This window comes from Heloderma suspectum, chromosome 4, assembly GCF_057233095.1.
Source record: "Heloderma suspectum isolate Gila_16-S chromosome 4, 16-S_ref, whole genome shotgun sequence".
Taxonomy (NCBI): Eukaryota; Metazoa; Chordata; class Lepidosauria; order Squamata; family Helodermatidae; genus Heloderma; species Heloderma suspectum.
Window position 1 is genome coordinate 11674589 of NC_139461.1, and position 18706 is coordinate 11693294.

Here is an 18706-nt window from a genome sequence, read left to right on the forward strand (position 1 = left end):
GCTGCAGTTTTCCTGCACCTGGGCAAAAACGGGTGCAAGGAATAGAATCCTGCTGGCCAGATGGACGTGACAGCATAGGAGCTCTAACACCTAAGGAGAGACACCTTCTACCATACCTGTTATTGCCATAGGAAGGGAAAGGAGAAACGAGCAAACTGCTTGTGATTCATGGTGTAATCTCTAATAAGCGATATAGAATCCTCCGATTTTGGCAAATGCTGCCTGTAACTGGGTGTGGCTAGGAAAGGCTGATGAGGCTGGCTTCTCCCCTCTCCACACCTGTGCTCCGGTGTCAGCTGCTTGTATGAGGACCCTGCTTTGCTCGTCAGGGTCATGTACAGTCTGCTTTAATTTGCAGATTATGTTCTAGCGAAGTGCGCTTCTTTGCACTCTGTGCCATTCGAGTTCCCCTTGGTCATTCTTGAAGTGCATGCACGAGACTCTCCTTCTGTAGGCTGCTACTATACAATCACCGAATATTGGAATCACCTTTCTGGATCCGACCAAACATCTTGCCCCAGCGTGCTGCCTGGCTATCTAGGCCAGCTCCAGGGTTTTGGCAAAATCCCTCTGATTATTCTCCCTCTCCCCAAGATCCCCCCCCCCAAAGATTCCATCAGATTCCTTGCTGTAGAGAACCCCACAGCCTGGCGGGTGATTGCGCTGGCTGCAGTGCATTTGGCTTGAAACACTCACTACTTCCCATCAACTGCATTTCGTAAGGTACCCCATCTCCCTGCTGCTTGCTGGTAATTGAGACAGCAGCAGGCGAGGACAGGCAAGTAGGGATTGCAGTGGAAGGCGCCAGAGCTCAGTGGTAGAGCACATCCTCTGCATGTAGAAGTCCTCCCAGGTTCAGTCCCTGCTCTCTCTACATCTTGGACAGCAGAGCTGGAAGACATCCCTTAGCCAGAGACTTTGGGGAGCTGCTGCTTCAGAGCGCACCGTTCTGGACTAGGCGACCCAGTGTTCTGACTTGGTACAAGGCAGGTTCACATGCTCAAGCAGGGCCGGCCCCGCCATTAGGCAGAGTGAAGCAGTCACCTCAGGCAGCAAATGTTGGGAGATGGCAGCAAGGAGAAGAGAGCTGTATGCCACACAACCTGCCCTGCACCCCCTAAGTTAGCCTGCTGCCTTCAGGAGTAGTAAAGGATGCTGTCCCATCGCCCATCCAGTTGGCTTTTGTACATGGAACGGAAGGGGGCTCCATCTTTGCCTCAGGCAGCAAAATTTCTTGGGCCGTCCCTGTGCTCAAGGGGGAGGAGTCCACTGCCCAGGTGCTGGTCCCCTCCCGCTTGGAAGCATTTCTCACCCAGGGCCTCAGCATCTATTTGGCCTTGCCACTCGCTGTCATCAGGCCTGTTGATAGTGGTCAGCCAGATGCCTAGGAAGCCCAGAAATATGTGATGGAGACAGTCCCTTGTTTGCCCCTGGGATCTGGTGCTTGCAGTGCACTGCCTTGGACCATTTCTGAGTCAGGGCTAACAATCCACCACATTTTCTTTTCTTGATAGGTCTAAACCAGCTTTCCTCAACCTGGTGGCCTCCGGGTGTTCTGGTCTTCATAATGCATCAGCCCCAGCCAGCAGGGCCAATGGCCAGGAATGCTCAGAGTTGTAGTCCAGTGCATCTGGAGGGCACCAGGTTGGGGAAGGCTGCTGCAAACCGTACTGGGGAAAGGGTCCTTCCCATTGTCAGATCTCCCGCCTGCACATCTCTGCCGATGGGGATGAGGGCATGTCAAGTGAAAAGGGAAATGTTCAGGCCAAGGGAGGCTAGAAGGTTTGAAGGCAGCCTTTGCTGAAGAACTGAATCTGGAAACAAACTTTGGATGACATCCAGGCTGGACTACTGCATGCGCTCTTCGTGGGGCTATTTTTGAAGATGGTTCGGAAACTTCAACTGGCGCAGAATGCAGCAGCTCAGATATTGTGGAGGCTGGCCGATCCACTCATGTGACACCAATACTGCGCCAGCTGCACTGGCTGCCAGTGCGTTTCCAAGCCCAGTTGAAGTGCTGGCTTAAACCTTTAAAGCCTTAAATTGTTTGTGCCCAAGGTACTTGAAGGAATGCCTTTTCCCATACCAGCCTGCCCACACTTTGAGGTTATCAGCAGAGGCTCTAGTCACCTGCCCACCACCAACGGCAGTTAGACTGGTGAATACAAAGGAGAGGGCCTTTTTTGTGGTGGCCGTACACCACAGGAATCAGTATCCATTGGGGGATATTCTTTGGAGATGAGTATCCAGATCTGCCTATTTGCAGATTTTCAGGAAGGCTCTGAAGACCCATCTGTTTTTGCTGGCATTTTCACAGTCTGTGGGCAGCAGGTTTTATGGGCATTATCCATTTTTATAGTATTGATTGAATATTTATTGCTTTCCTATTTGTTTTGCTTATTTTTTGTATTGTTTTTATCTTGTATGCCACCTTGAGAGGGTTAAGGTTTCTACCCTTAAAAGTCACCTAAAAAACATGTTAAAAATATAAATAAACAGCATAGAAGACCAAATAATTAGTTTTGTTTGAGTTACCAGTCTGGGGAGTATGGGTGATCTTGGGCCATTTCTCTCCAGAAGCAACATTTGTGCAAAGGAACACAGTGGCTTCTTCTGAATCTAGCCTCACACAAGCCTCTGGATTGCTTAGTTTACAGACCTTGTAATAAAAACTGGTGGATCCCAGGCACCCTGTTTCCTGGAATTCTGAAGATAGCAGCCAGGCATTCAAAATACTGTCTGGCCCCACTGATGGCTAAAATTCCTGAAGGATCAAAAATTGCAAATATACTTTTCCTATCCATGGTAGTAGTAATACACATTTATACAGTACTTCAGTTTTCAAAGCATTTCACATACAGTATCTCGGTAGTCTTGGAGTGAGGCTTTCCTGCTGGGGTAATGGGATTCGAACTAGGGCATTCAGTCTCTTAGCCTTCTCCCTTACCAACCTGCCTGGTCACTGAGGTCATCAGAGAGCATGCTCCTGGTGGTTTCACATGGACCTATGGCCCGATTGGAGTCTACCAGGAGAAGAGCCTTCAGTGTGGCGGCCCCCTTTCTTTGGCCCCTGGAGGTCAGGTAGGCGCCAACGCTGTGTTGCTTCCTGCACCTCCTGAAAACAGTTGTGTTCCAGGAAGCATTCCTTAAATGACCAGCCACGGTTTTTATTTGCATTAAAAATAAATAAATGAAAATATATTGCAGTAGCTCTTCAATCCCAGTTAAGGGTGTGTCTTTGGATTTTAAAATGAGCCATTGATCCCCTTCGCCACCGCCCCCACACTTGGGCACAGCCGATGCCCAGAGAAATCTGTTCTGCGTATCTGCCAGGACATCATGTGGTCCTTCGACTCCCTCCTGAAACCTTTGGAGCTTTAAGTCAACCAGCTTAAGGTTTAGAGAGGGCGCAGCACTGTGCTCAGCCTTCCGTGCAGATCTGTGTGATCTCATTCGTAATCTTCTTACGAGTCTCCCCCCTTCCCTTGAATAGAACACCATCTCCAACTCATCCTCTGTAATGGCCCCTAAGTCTAGACCTGTCTGGGTTCCAGCCTGTTTATGGGACTGAATCAGCCCTGGTCACCTGGAGGGATGACATTTCCTTGATCTCTCATCGTCTTTTGATACCATCGGCCATGGCATCCTCCTGGATTGGCCCCGTGGGCTCGGCATTGGAGGCACTGTGTTACAGCGCTTCCGCTCCTACTTGCAGGATCCATTTCAGAAAGTAACACTGGGTGACAGTTTGTCAGCTCTTTAGCAATTGAGCTGTGGAGTCCTGCAGGGCACCGTCTTTCCCCCAGTGCTGTTTAACATCTATATGAAGCCGCGAGGAGCAGTCATTAGAGGATCTGGAGCAAAGTGCCATCAGTATGCTGATGACACACAGCTCTTGACTCCCTGCGACATCTGAATCAGATGAGGCTGTGCAAGTCCTGGATCAGTGCCTGGATTCAGTGATGGGCTGGATGAGGGCCAATAAACTGAAGCTGAATCCTGGCAAGACAGAGGCCCTGTGGGTGAGAGGTTTCCAGGTTTGGGAGATAGGCTCATTGCCTGTTCTGGATGGGGTTGCGCCCCCTCTGAAAGATCAGGTTTGTTGTTGGCAGTACTGGATCCATCTCTGTCTCTGGAGGCCCACGTAGGCCAAGCTCAGCGTGCCCTTCTACCAGCTTCGATCACTCCTGGACAAGGACAGCTTGTCCACAGTGGTACAGGTGCTAGTAACCTCAAGACTGGAGGACTGCAACACGATCTATGTGGGGCTGCCTGTAAGGTTGATCCAGGAGCAGCAGCTGGTGCGGAATGCAGCAGCTCGACTGCTGTCAGGAGCTGCCCCTTCTCAACCTGCAACACCTTCACTGAAGGAACTGCACGGCCTGCCTGTTTGCTAGTGGGACCAGTTTGCGGTTTCGTCATTGATGTACAACGCCCTAGACAACTTGGGACCAAGATATCCGAGAGAGTGCCTTCTCCCTTACCAGCCTGCCTGGTCCGTGAGGTCCTCAGATGTTGTGCTGCTAATAGTTCTGCATGGACTTTCAGTCTCGGAGTAGAGCCTTTGGTATGCTACCTCTCTGTGGAAGTCCCTGCCTATTGATGTCAGGCAGGCAGCAACGTTGATTTGCTTTTGGCGCCTACCAAAGGCACTTTTATTTAAATAAGCTTTCCCTCGGTGATCAGCCACAGTTTTTATTGGCGTTAATTTGATTTTAAATATTTTAATTTGTATCTTTATTGTTTCTTCTTATTCTTCGCTTGGCAATCATGTTAAGCATAGAGTGTCATATAAATCCTATAAATACGTATGTCCCAGTATGTCCCCTACATCCTAGTATGTTCAGTGGAACTTATTCCCAGGAAAGTACGCATAGGATTGCAGCCTAACTGCTAGAGAGCCCTAATAGAATAGTTAATTTTATTTTTAAAGGGAGACATTCCACCAAAATCTCCTGCCCATCTTTGGATGCATCATACTTAGTTGGAATAAACTTCCTCTGTAAAAAAGGAAGTTTCAAACCAAAGGGCCTGCCATTCATGGCGCCTCTTTACGTGCCTTCAACATGTGAGTTTGCCTTACAAAGGGCTCCGTCAAGAGTTCGGTATTAGCTGACAACAGAGACTGTAACGGGAATAGTAACAGGGGCCTTGTTCCATTGGAAATTATTTATTCTCTTCCCCCCAGCTCTCGACAATGGCTCTAATGCTGTTGGCATCTGACATGAATGTTAATTCCCAAAACGTCTAAATGAAGCTGCCTCTTCCTGAGCCCGTCAGGCTTAGTACCGTCTACTCTGAAGGGCAGCAGCTGGCCGAGGTCTCTGGCTCAGAGGTCTATCTTTCTAGCACAAGGGGGAGAGTCCTTTTTAGTTGGAGATACCAGAAATTGAACCGGGCAACTCCTGCATGCAAAGCATGTGCTCTGCCATTGAGCTTTGGCGCCCTCGTAGCTATGGCTATGACCACGCGCTGCCACAGTTACTAGCAGGGCAGGGGTCTTGGCCTGCGGACATATTTCCACAATCAGAAGCACAGCTGCAAACTGCTGCAGCAAAAGAATAGCGTCACAATTTGATTTTGTTTGGGTTGTGTTGTGCCACCAGTTGTTAATGGACTTCCGTTGCTCATACACATTGTGCTGGTGGAGGTGGAAAATCCTACACCAGAGAAGATCTGTAAGGTGAGCAAGGGGACAAAGGTGCTGCTGATGCTGCTATTATTAGTCCTGTGTGAAAACAGTAACCTACTTTGCATTTATATTGTACTTTAGCTTGTCCAAAGCTCTTCACATACATTATCTTGTGTTACTTACAATGATGTCACGAGGTAGGTCAGTTTTATTATCTCTCTAGGACATACAGAGGAGGCTGAGAATGTGAGGGGAGCTTCCATAAATTAACAGGTTTTATTGCCGCCAGCTAGGATCACTTCAAGGCTAAGTGTGGGTCTCCTGCCATCTTCATTTCCCATGAATAATGCTGGGCTGCAACTGGGACACAGAGACATTCGATGAGCAGCTGCAGGGTGATGCTTTCCTCTGCAGCACGTCCAGCTACCAATAAAAAGAAGGAAATAGAAAAGAAAAGGGAACTCCTGTCATCTCTTTTTGGTAAGCCAGGCCTCCTGTGGCAGCCATTTTGTGGTGGTGCCCAGGACATTTTTTCAAATGGCCAAATATGCCCTTAGCCCAAAAAGGTTGCCTACCCTTCTACTACGTTCACAGCAGAGGCAATATTTGGATTAGGAGTTTCCACTCTGAATACAAGTCTCCACTTTTAGGCATCCTCATCTGTGCATCCATACATAGAAGAGTTTGCTTTGGGATGGTGACCCAGGAGGTGGCAAAGCCAGGGAGAGCTTTCTCTCTGCTAAATGCACACCTTAATTGAAAATGAACTGTTCTAAGAAGTGGTGATTATAGGGAGGTTTTCTGATGAGCCCCCCTTTTAAATGACACCCACTTCCCTCCCTCTCTGCTCCTGGCTCGCGACTTCTGCAATTACCGTGTCTTCTGCAATTACTGCCAATTTGAGGGTTCCGCAAAAGATGCTTGCGGCAAAACGTAATAGCAGTGTGTCTGTTTGGTGTCTTGTTGGGGCCTTTCAGAAAGGGGAAAACAAAAGGCTCTGCATTTCCTAGAGCTTCACATGGTGCAGACCTGAAAATTACTGCCTCTGCCTATATAAATTAGAAGGCACAAAATTCTCATGCGTAGGCCAGAATCTCACAGAATCCCTTCCTTCTAGTTTAGCCTCAGCGTCCATGCTGGGGAGGAGGAGGGGTGTTTAAAAGTTGTGTGTCTTGAAAGCCAAAAGACAGAGCCATAATTTGAGGGGGGTTGTGGTTTTTTTTTTTTGCTCATGGCTGCATCCCAGAATGGATTTTTGCCATCTCTCTCGGTGCTGGTTTTGGCATCTTTCTGCACGGTGTGCCTGTTGCTTCTCTGCTGTATATGCACATGTGTGCCAAACAAGTTTTGGTCACATCTGGCTGGTTAAATATTGTCATAGATTTTATTTTATTGTATTTAAAATATTTCTAGGCCGCTTTTCAGGGGAGGAGCCCCTTCCCAAGGCGGCTTACAACAACATTCATATAATAAAACCAATACAGTTATAAAAGAGCAAATATTTATTAAACTAGCATAAAACATCTGGCCTAGACAATACTAAAAACCTACAATACAATTGCAGCTACCAACCAGAACAGTCCAGAGAAACTTGATCAGGGGAAGACCAGCATAAAAAAGTAAGTCTTCAGGGCCTCCCTGAAAGCCTGCAGTGATAGGACCTGGTGGCTGTCCATTCCAAAGGTCTGGGGTCGCTGTAGAAAAGGCCCTCTCTCATGTACTTGCCTGCTTAACTGCCCTCCAAGGTGGGCAAGTGAAAAGGGCCTCTGTTGCAGATCTTAAAGTGCAGGCAGGATGATATGGGTGAGGACAATCCTTTAGGTAATTCGGTCCCATATAACAGCCAAGCATTCTAAAACATCCTTTCATCTGCCACAAAAGCCTGGTTCCTGCAAACAGTGGGTGATGTCGTAAACCTGTATCAAGACTACAAATTCAGACTGCAGTTGCGGGCTATCATGACGGAAGAAAATTATGTGCACATAGAAAGCAAGCATGCTGGGAGAGAAGGCTAGGCTTAGATCTCTTAACCCCTGACATGTAGTTTTCTGTGTGTAAGGAGACGTCCTTTATATTTGAGTAGCGTTGTGTAATATGCCCCCAATGGTACTGTGAAGTGTCACAATCCAGACACAGGTTTATCATCACCTCAGGATCTTTATGTGAAAGCTAAAGAGACACTTACTAGCTATTGTAGGGGGCAGCTTGACCTTTACAAACAGCTGGAATTAAATTCAGAAAAACTGTGCTCAGTGTCTTGTTTATAATTAACAATTGTTGTGCAAGTATAAATGTATGTGAAGGTCAAGAGATTGGACTGCCCCTTATAGCTTTTATATCAGAATCCCAATGTTAGCCCAGACTGCTACCTATAGCAACTCTGAGACTTAATCTTGTTTTTTAAATGTGGTTGTAAGAGCTGGGGAACAAGGAGCTCTTCCTAGTGCTTCTGCAATCTGAGGTGACCTAGCGTAAGGGTTCCTGGATCCCCTGAGCAACTCCGTAAGGATCTCTTGCCTCCTTAAGAGTCGCACCTTCTTTTGAACTTCCCCTTCCCGGTAACGTGGGGTTTAGGCTGTAGACGTGGGGTGATTGACACTCCAGACACCTGGGGTTTAACGCAACAGTTTACTAGTAAATTTAAAACAAGCAAATCACAACTAAAGGTATTTATACAATACAGCTGAGTGATACAAAAGGCATTAAGAGAAAGTAAAGGTTGCAAAAACGAAGTTCCTCTACCCTAGCTGCACTTAGACTTCTCCAGGCTGCTTCTTCCTGCTTACTCTTCATGCTCTGGTCTCTCTGACTCTGTCTTCCTCTCCCTCACTGGCTCTCTCTCCCTTTTTATCCGCTCCTCCCCCAAAACCAAAAGTACTATTTCAAACCTGGAGAAATGAAACTGAACTCAGGAAAATGAAACCGAACTCAGGAAAATAAAAACAACCAGGGAAATGAGACTACTCCTCTCGGGGTTACCCCCCCCCATAACAAAAAACCTCCAGGTCTCTAAGCCTGACCTTTCTTTTCCTTGCCTCTGTAGGCCTCAAACCTGCACACTTAGGGCGCAATCCTGTTGGGGTTTGAACTTGGAGGTGACCGCCTATCCATTGCAGGGCAGGAGAAGTGCGGAAGGGATCGTCCCCTCTGTGCTTCAGCCGCCCTGCATTTATGGCTAGACAGCCGATGTCGGCTGTCTAGCCATGGGATCTCGGAGCCGGAGAAGCGGCAGCCCGATGACATGTAGGATGTATTGTACTGACATTTCCAACTTCCTTGCCCCAACATGCCCCCAGGAATGCCCCGTTTTTGCTGCTCCGTGCTCCTCTTCTGATCGCAGGACTGTTCCACGGTGCCTACGAGGCAGCACAGGAAGGGGTGGAGGTCAGTTCTCAGGGGATCGACCTCGGAGCATGGGCTCCGAGGTCAGTTCCCGGGAACCGACCTATCCTATGGCCATCTAGCCTTTGACTAGCGGCCATAGGATTGCTCCCTCCGCATAGTGTTTAAGCATGTGAACTAGTCTTGGAATAAAACCTTGCTATTAGACAAGCTTCTGTAGCTCAGCCTTTCCCTCTCCAATCTCCAAAATGGGTGTAATTCTGGCCTACCTAACAGGGTTGTTTGTAAGGATTATTGAGAACGTCTGTAAAGCTGTGTGATTGATTGCACACTATATTAATGCTAAGTAATAGTAGTCTAGCTGTGTGTTTTTTCCTTCATGGAATATGTGATGGTATTTATCTTTGGACATCTACATGGTCGGTAAGTTGGCTCTCTTTGACTAGACAGTTGTCCAGCGTCCCACCTTGTTTGTTTAATTCTCACCTGTTTTGTCATTAGTCTGAGGGTTGAACTGCACATCATGGCATTTCCTTGTCCTTAAGTGCAGCCCCTTTGCCCCAGTCACGTGTGAAGGGCGTGGGGTTGTGCCTTAAAGCATGAGAGGGTCACTCAGGTGGCATGGTCCTGAACCCTTCCGAGCCACATTTCTTCTCACATTATTCCCTCCAAGAAGTAATGGGGGAGGAACCTGGGTGGTATCATCTGCATCCCCCCTGCCCCCTGCATCATACACCATTTCCCCCCTGTGTTTAACGGCAAGTGCTACCATTATATCTAGTTTGGCCCTGGGGTTCTGTTATAAGTGAACAGTGGACTGAAGCTAGTTTTTATGTATATAACCTTTTTTTTATTTACAGTCAGAACTTTCAAATGATACATCAAAGAAATGTGTTCTTAAGGTGGTTCTTGGGTGTGTGTTTTAAGCCTGATATAACTGTGAATTTCCTTTCTTATCCATGGGCTGGATTTACCAGAGCAACCAGCTATTGAGAGAGAATGTGTTTACCTTACCTTGCATGTAAAGTAGTAAGTGCAATCTTGACACATTTGTCTGCTGTTAGAAAGAGAACTTTGGGACCTAGGCAGCTTGAAGTGGTAGAATGTATTTCTTAAATAAAAAAACAAGCAAACCAGCACCTTTCTGCAAGTAGAAAAGTGGCAGAGCAGGGAGCAAGCAGCGCTCGAATCTTTCTCCCTGCTGTGTTGAGGCGGGGGGAACCCAGAGATGTGGGGAGTGCTACAGAAAGATTGAAGCCTGCAGTAATATACTACTTGGGTGCGTGTTGCATGTGAGAATGGCTGTGTGTGTATTAGAGAGAGAGAGTGTGTGTATGGTGGCCCCACCCACTTAACTTTGGCCCTGCCCTCTTGTGCAGTGCGGGTTGTTCACCTCTGGAAACCCCCCCCCCCCCCCGGAATGCTCCTCATAAAGGGAGTACAGCCCTCCAGCAGAAAAAGGTTCACCACCCCGTAGCCCATTTTGCCTCCTCAACTTACCCATGAGCCATGTTCAGCATCTAAGTCCTCCTCTGGGTGCCTCCTCTGAGAGAGGCTTGGACGGCAGCAGCAAGGGGGAGGGCCTTCTCAGTGGTTCCCCCTCCCCCCAATTATGGGATGATCTCCCTGTCGAGGCCCACCTGGCACCATCATTGTTACCTTTTCAGCGCCAGGTTAAGACCTTCCTCTTCACCCAGACACTTGGCAGCATATGTTCAGTTTTTAATTAGGTCCTGGATTTGAGTTTTGGTTGATTGTTTAAAATTGTTTTTAGATATATGTTGTCTCTCTGTGTGCTGCCTGTTTATAAGTTTTTATGTAAATAGTTTTACTTTTCGTATAATGTATTTTTAATGGTTTTTAATCTTTGTAAACCGCCCAGAGAACTTTGACTATGGGGAAGTATAGAAATGTAATAAATAAATAAATTCTGCTGCCTGTATAGACCAGGCGCTTAGATAGACCAGGCTCTGATCCAGCAGGGCAGCGCTGATGTTCTTATGCCAAGAGACAGCTGCTTTGTAGCTGAGGCTGTAAATCCTCCTCTTTAGCATCAGAGATATCCGCCTTCTCCCAGGTGTAGAGCACAGACATGCCTCACCTTGTAATTATCCCAGCAATGCCATTTACATTGATGAGCCATGTGGATATCTGCAGCAGCTGATGATTAGTTTTCAAAGTGGAAATCCTCTGCCCCAGAAGCGGTGTCACATACTCGGGTGACCATTTCCCACGCCTCAGCTGCAAAGCCGAGCATCACTCACTGTTCGTGACTCGGAGCCAATGTGATCTTTCGCTGAGCCGGTGTCAGGAGCTACCAGGGCTCGAACTGGGACCCATGGATGTGTTTCTGTCTGCTCCATGTGATGAGCCAATGAATCGCATGTCGCAGTATCACTGCTGCCCGTGACACAGAATCATAGAATAGTAGGGTTGGAAGGGGCCTACAAGGCCATCGAGTCCAACCCCCTGCTCAATGCAGGAATCCAAGTCAGAGCATCCCTGACAGAGGGCTGTCCAGCCTCGTCTTGAATGCCTTCAGTGTGGGAGAGCCCACCACCTCCCTAGGTCATTGGTTCCATTGTCGTATTGCCCTAACAGTCAGGAAGTTTTTCCTGATGTTCAGCTGGAATCTGGCTTCCTGGAACTTGAGCCCATTATTCCGTGTCCTGCACTCTGGGACAATGGAGAAGAGATCCTGGCCTTCCTCCCTGTGACAGCCTTTCAAGTATTTGAAGAGCACTATCATATCTCCCCTCAGTCTTCCCTTCTCAAGGCTAAACATGCCCAGTTCCTTCAGTCTCTCTTCATAGGGCTTTGTTTCTAGTCCCCTGATCATCTTCGTTGCCCTTCTCTGAACCCTCTCCAGTTTGTCTGCATCCTTCTTAAAATGTGATGCCCAGAACTGGACACAGTACTCCAGATGAGGCCTAACCAGTGCTGAGTAGAGGGGAACTAGGACTTCCTGGGATTTGGAAGCTATGCTTCTATTAATGAAGCTCAAAAGAGCATTTGCCTTTTTTGCAGCGCCATCACATTGTTGGCTCATATTCAGCTTGTGATCTACCACAATTCCAAGATCCTTCTCGCTTGTAGTGTTGTTGAGCGACGTATCCCCCATCTTGTAACTGTGCATTTGGTTTCTTTTTCCTAGGTGCAGAACCTGGCATTTATCCCTGTTAAATGTCATTCTGTTGTTTTCAGCCCAGCGCTCCAGTCTATCAAGATCCCTTTGAATTTTGTTTCTGTCTTCCAAAGTATTAGCTATCCCGCTCAATTTTGTGTCATCTGCAAATTTAATCAGCATTCCCTGCACCTCGTCCTCCAAATTATTAATAAAAATGTTGAAGAGCACTGGGCCCAGGACTGAGCCCTGCAGTACCCCACTTGTTACCTCTCCCCAGTTTGAGAAGATCCCACTGATAAGCACTCTTTGAGTCCATTTCTGTAGCCAACTGTGGATCCACTGGATCGTTGTTTCATCTAGCCCACTTTGAGCTATTTTGCACATCAGGATATCATGGGGCACTTTGTCGAAAGCTTTGCTGAAGTCGAGGTATATGATGTCTACAGCATTCCCACGGTCCACAAGGGAGGTTACTTGATCAAAAAATGAGATCAGATTTGTCTGGCAGTTTTTGTTCTTGACAAATCCATGTTGGCTTCGAGTCATCACTGCATTGTTGTCAAGGTGCTTACAGATGGATTGCTTTATAATCTGCACCAGAATTTTCCCAGGGATTGATGTCAAACTGACTGGTCTGTAGTTCCCAGGTTCCTCCCTTTTACCCTTTTTGAAGATAGGGACAACATTAGCCCTCCTCCAGTCCTCTGGCACTTCACGCGTCCTCCATGATTTCTCAAAAAGAATAGACAGCGGTTCTGAGAGTTCTTCTGCCAGTTCCTTTATTACTCTAGGATGCAGCTCATCTGGCCCTGGAGATTTGAACTCATTCAAAGTAATTAGGTGTTCCTTGACCATATGTCTATCGATCTCAAGCTGCAATCCCACCCCTTCAGCCTGTACTTCACCATTGCCAGGGGGTCATAGACCCTCTTCTGGGAGAAGACTGAGCCAAAGTAGGAATTGAGCACCTCTGCCTTTTCTTTGTCATCTGTTATCATTTTGCCATCCTTATTTAATAGCTGAACCACCATTTCTTTCCTCTGTCTTACTATGCATGTTTCTGAAGAAAGCCTTTTTGTTGCTTTTAGCATCCCTCGCTAACCTCAGCTCATTCTCAGCTTTAGCCTTCCTGACGCCATCCCTGCAATTCTGTGCTACCTGCCTGTACTCTTGCTTTGTTACTTGGCCTTCTTTCCACTTCCTGTATGTGTGCTATTTTGTTTTCAGGTCATCCCTAAGCTTTTTGTGAAGCCACATTGGCTTCTTCTGTTGTCTTCCACCTTTTCTTCTTGTTGGAATGGTTTGTAATTGTGCCTTGAGAATTCCCTTTTTTAAAAGCTCCCACCCATCTTGGACTCCTTTTCTCATTAGAGTCGCTTGCCATGGGACCTTACTGATCATTGTTCTGAGTTTATGAAAATCAGCTTTCCTAAAATCCAGGGTACGTGTTTGACTACACTCGGCTTTTGCTTCCCTTAGAACCAAGAACTCCAGTACAACATGGTCGCTTTCCCCCAGAGTTCCTGTAACTGCTACTTTATCCACTAAGTCATCTCTGTTGGTTAGGATCAAGTCAAGGATAGCCGATCCTCTAGTTCCTTCCTCTACTTTCTGTAGGAGGAAGTTATCCGCCACACAAGTCAGGAATTTCCTGGAGGGGCCATGTTTTGCAGAATTTGTCTCCCAACAAATATCGGTGAAATTGAAGTCCCCCATTACTACTACATCATGCTTCCTTGAAACATTGGCTATTTGCTTTTCAAAAGTTTCATCCTCGTCTTCTCCTTGATTGGGTGGCTGGTAGTAGACTCCAGTCACCAGGTTCCTTTTATTCTTTGCATGAAGAATAAAATCAAAAACATGAAGCACAGCTGGGAAATGCAGTATTTGTTGGTTCCAAATGGCACACTAAGTCAGCCTTGCAAATATCCCCCACCCCAAGTTACTAGCCTGCCCCCCAAAATTACTAGCCTTCTGGGGGCTGGCAGAGTTGGGAGAGCTGTGGTTTTATGTTAGGCACAGAAGAAAGACAGAGCACTCCATCCCTCTTCAGTCTGTGCTCTCACACACCCGCATGGGACCCCTGGTCGCTTATGGCGACCAGGCTAGTAATTAAATATAATGGTCCACTACATGAAATTAGAGGTTGCTGCTGGAAGGTGGGAAACCAGCCTCCTCCGGGAGTCTTTTTTGGCTGAGGAGCAGGATAAAAATATTTTAAAATAATTTTTAAAAGTTAAGAACTTCAGAATTTCCTTGCCTAAATCACAGCAGCATTCTGATCCCAGCAATGGCCAGTCAGTCAGCAGATGTCTCTGGAAGTTTGCAGTCAGGGCATGAAAACAGCATCCCCTGTTATGTGGTTTGTCTTCAGCCTTGTGGTTTCAAATTCTGGGGATATACAGGAGAGTCAACAGGGAGGCAGTTTTCTCCCTCCTTTGTAGCGCTAGAGTTCAGGGTCTCCCAGTGAAATTGATTGCCCAGAGGTTCAGGACAGACAACAGGCGAGAACTACATCACACAACACATAATCAGCGTATGGAATTTAATCCCCCCCTGTGTGTGATAGCCACTAGATTCCATGGCTTTTAAAAGGACGAGAACAGCATTCCCTGTGCTGGCTGGGGGATTGTGGGAGTTCTAGTCTGACACCAAGTTGGGAAAAGCCGGATTCGACTCCCCCGACTGCCCACAGCCTTCCGGGGTTGGGGCAGAGATCTTTCCCAGGGATCCTTCAACTGGAGCGGGCAAAAATTGAAGCCCTTTGCAGGCCTAAAGTATGCTCTACCACTGAGCAATGGCTCCTCTCCAGGAGAGCTAAATGGAGCTGCTGTGTTCACAGGCAGTGTACCTCAAAAGCGGGGGGACCAGGGATCCATGCTCTGCTGATGGGCTTCTCAGAAGTATGTGGTCGGTTGTCTTTGGAAACAAGACTCCGGCCTGGATGAAGCCTTGGCCAGGTCCTGCAGGCCTGCCGCTCTGCTGTTGTTAATTACGCCTTGTGTGATGCGGCACACACACACCTTTGCAGTGAAGCACAGAATTGCGCTCCTCTCAGAACTTGTTTCTGGCTGCTGTTCATCTGGATGCAAAACAAGGGCAATCCCTACCTTTCTCCGGGGCGATGGATCTTCCTGTTCCAGCCCTTTGATCCAAGGGGTTTTCATGCAGGCAGCCATGTTCAAACTGGTCCAGGCTCCCAAGGCCAAAATATTGCAGCATGGGGCTGCTCTTAGTTTTCTTCTCCTCCTGATTTTTGTCTTAAACTTTGAAAGACTTGGGGAGGGACTTAATGGACAACGACTGTTTCTGAGGAGCAACCTTTCTGGAAAAAAATAAGCGCGCTCATGCTGTCTTCTGGATGACCAGTTGGAAATTGGAATTGGGCTGCTCCTAGCCTAGTCAACCAGCTTTTCTGTGCCAGAGGCTGGGAAAATACTTCAAAATTTCTGGATCACATTTCCAAACGTTGAGATCTTCAGTCTTGAGCAACGTTGAGAAAGTGTTTCAGACTCTTCAGTGCCAGCGTTTAACATTTCAGGGATCTGGCATTCTGGCAGTGTGTCCGTGGTTCAGATTTGTTCAGATTTGTTTGCATAGTTAGGAGAATTAAATGCTGCATGACGCACCGGAATGGGGGTGGGGTTGATTTTCATATCCTGCTTGTGCACTTCCTGGTGGCATCCAACTGGCCACTATCAGGAACAGAATGCTTCTCTAGATGGATGTTGACCTGATCCATCAAGCCATCCTTCTGAGAGCCAGAAATTGTCTCATATGTAATCATGAGGGCTAGAAACCTGTTTATGCTAGGATATGAGTTTGGACTTTTTATCATTCCCCTGAAGTTACCTGGTTCTGTGACAGAGGCCATATTTTATATATATACATATATACATCTTCATTCCTAAAATCCCTCCTGGCTAAGAATGCCATGGGAGGATTTTTACCATGGCTTAGTTCGGTGCAGCCATTTTGTTCCCCCCTCCTCCATATTTTTGCAATTTAGCCATCTTGGGGTTTTTTAGCCCCATCCCTTTTTCTTCAGGAAAGCTCTCCCACAGTTCTGTGTTGCTTCTTCGAGTGGGCTGGAGAAGGCTTGTTCCTTGGGGTGAAAGGCATGCGGAGAGTTCCAGGACCAGCAGTTTAATTAAAAGTGATGTTTCTCAGGCCTCCTGCTGGCAGCAGCTGTTTTGGCTGAGATTCTGTTTAGGATCAATCTCAGGAACCCACAACTGGTGCCACTTGGCGCTTAGCCAGGAATTTCTAATGGGAAGGCGACAAGTTGCAGGAATTCCTAATAACACCACAGAGTACATGAAATTCACACAAGCTTCAGCCTCTCCTCATCCTTGCTCCATCCATTCTCTTTTCCCCAGTCTCCCCTTCCTCCCGTTCCTCTGGACCACCCCTTTGTGCAATCCTTCTTATGTATGCCTCTCTCTTCTTCCTACAGCCTGATGTGTCTTCAGGTCCTAGTCAACCTTGTTTCTAGCCCCCCACTGAGATTTCGTCACCAGCTCATCTAGCACAGGGGTGGGGAACATTTGGCCCTCCAGATGTTGTTAGGCTGCAACTCCCATCAGCCCTAGCCAGCATAGTCAGCGAGGAGGGATAATAGGTCTTGCAGTCCAACAACGTCTGTAGAGCCACGTGTTACTGGTGTAGCGCAATGACTTTCAAATGGTGGATTGCTATCAGGTAGGTCACTCTTTTGCAGCAGGAATTGCAGGGGCAGGGCCCCCGATCCAGATTGCACGCACAGCAAAGGGGAGGGTTAAAGCTACTCCCTCCTGCCCCCATGCTATGGTCAGTGATTCTTCTCAAAACTAGAAATGGGGGGAAAGACATTGTTGTTGTTCAGTCGTGTCCGACTCTTCGTGACCCCATGGACCACAGCACGCCAGGCCTTCCTGTCCTCCACTCTCCCCCGGAGTGTGCTCAAGTCCATATTCATTGCATCGGTGGTGCTATCTAGCCAGCTCATCCTCTGCCGTCCCCTTCTCCTTTTGCCTTCGATCTTTCTGCTAGCTATGTCTTTAAAGTGATGTCTGGTTTGGCCCTTAGAGAAGTGTTCAGAAACTTTAGCTGGCCCAGAATGCTGCAGGCAGACTATTGACCGGGGCTGATCATAGGGAGTATGCAACTCTTTTGTATCTAGCTACCCGTCACAATTCAAAGTGCTGAATATGACCTAGAAAGCTCTACATGATTTTGGACCAAGCTGTTTTGAAAGGTCACATTCTCCCATATGAGCTTGCCTGGATTTTTAGATTCTTGGGAGAGGCCCTTTTCTCTGTCCTGACACCATCCGAGGCACATGTGATGGGAATACGAGGGCCTTCTCAGTGACGGCACCCAAACTTTCGAACTCTCTGCCAGGGGAGGCCAGGCTAACTCCATCTTCATTGTCCTTTTGCCAGTGGCAAAGACATTTCTATTTAGACAGGCTGTTGGTGTTTAAGCTGACTTATTTGCTGGAGCAGATTTTACCTGGTGGGTGCTGTTTATTTATTTTCTGTGGATGTGTTTTCAATTGATTTGCTTTTACATTTCAATTAAAATTTTGTATTTTATTGTTATTAGTCACCATAAGCACTATTTATGGTGGAAAGACTGGATATAAACTTAATAAATAACAAGAAGTAACGAAATAATTGTGAGGAAGGCTGGTCTAATGAAATGGGTTGGATTGTCTGTTTCGTTGTATGTACTATGTCTTCCATATTTCTTCCATACATGGCTGGCTAGGGGATGCTGGGAGTTGTAGTCCAACGCATCTGGAGTGCTACAGGTTGGGGAAGACTTCATTAGACAGTACAGCACATGGGGCAGTCTGTCGTCTGTCGCCCCCCTCCATTTGACTGCTGCAGAAATGTACTGTGCAGAGTCTGGAAACACATGTAACTTTGATTGCCCAGCGTGCCCTGCCAACGTTTAGGACAAGGTTTTCCCCAAGGATCTATGGTAGATCATGGCAGAGGTGCCTCTGCAGCCCTTTTCGCTTCAGTAGCTTTCAACGTGTTTGAAATCTGGATCAAGTTGGTTTAGAGTTTGATCTCCTTGTGATCCTTAGTTAAATCCTCCTTAACACTCACTTCTTCTGTGATGGGTGCAGAGAGCTGCCAGATGAATAATAGCTTGGCAGGTGGTGAGCTGGCGTCATTGCTGGCACGTGTGTGTGCTTGCGCTCGCATGCGCAATCAGATAATTGCATACATACCCTGCTTTTGGCAATGAAGCCTCCGGACGCCAGTTGGTTTTGCTGGTGTGATGTTGGAATGTTTGTGTGTGTTCTATAACTGCTCAAACTATCATCGCAATGTTCGCAGTCTAACTTCTGTGGGAAAGGGGTGCTTGTTGGTTTGGGTGGTGTTGCAACCTCACACAGGGCTTCCCAAAAGAGAAGCTTTGTGGGGCAGGCTACGCACCGGAGGGCTGACTGGGATGTGATTTCTTCATTGAGAACTGGGGCAGGTGAAGAGGTGAACAACCCAACAAGCCCTCCCTTCAAAAGGGAGGAGAGTCTGACTGAGCCATCCAGCTACCTGCTGCATGGAGGAGTGGGCATTTTCTGTCTCTGGGGAAGCTTTCAATGTCTTCAA

The 18706-nt window shown here is 47.4% G+C and overlaps 1 protein-coding gene across 1 annotated transcript in view; it reads left to right on the forward strand.

Moving 5' to 3' along the window:
- The window catches only part of PTP4A3 (protein tyrosine phosphatase 4A3), a 127315-nt gene that overhangs the window by 73329 nt on the left and 35280 nt on the right, over positions 1-18706 (forward strand). The gene's annotated exons all lie outside the window — the stretch shown is intronic.